The sequence below is a fragment of the Aptenodytes forsteri genome, unplaced genomic scaffold (genome assembly GCF_000699145.1).
Source record: "Aptenodytes forsteri isolate BGI_AS27 unplaced genomic scaffold, ASM69914v1 Scaffold53, whole genome shotgun sequence".
Lineage (NCBI taxonomy): Eukaryota > Metazoa > Chordata > Aves > Sphenisciformes > Spheniscidae > Aptenodytes > Aptenodytes forsteri.
The window spans coordinates 8,734,959-8,735,559 of NW_008795909.1; positions in this window are offsets into that span (position 1 = coordinate 8,734,959).

Below are 601 nucleotides of genomic sequence, written 5' to 3' on the forward strand. Positions count from 1 at the left end.
CCCCGCTGTGCCGGGGCATTGCTGCCTGGAGGAGGGGGCGGCCAGGGACGTCCAGCCCCGTGGTCTCGCTGCCAGAAGAGGAGGGTCCCAGCCACCTTCACCAGCCGCAGCAGCCGATTATCGCCTTTGGGGGGGCTACATCTCCATGGCTAAGCCCTGGCCACAGGCAGAAGAAAGGTGACGCATGTCCTCGCCCCACCGGCCGGCCCCACGGCCCACGGAGGAGCTACTGGGGGTCCGCCCGGCGAGGCTTGATGTCGCGGGTCTTCATGTAGGAGAGCAGCTGCTCGGGGATCTCAGCCAGCACGTCCTTGGCCAGGCGGGCCATGCTCAGCACCTGGTTTCCCGAGTCGTCCACGTAATCCCGAAACGGCACAAACTTTTGGGGGAAAGAAGTTTGCAGCCCGGTTGGAAACAACCCTGCGGCTGCGGGGGTCAGCGAGGGGCTGAGCATCTCTCGCTCGCGGTGGGACTGGGCTCAATGCCGGTGTTACCTGTACAATGTCCCTCTCGGCGTAGCGTCCCCGGGAAGACACCCGTACTTCGTCACCATCCAGCTCCTCCATGGCTGGGGGGTGACAGCCGGTGTCACTGAGACTCG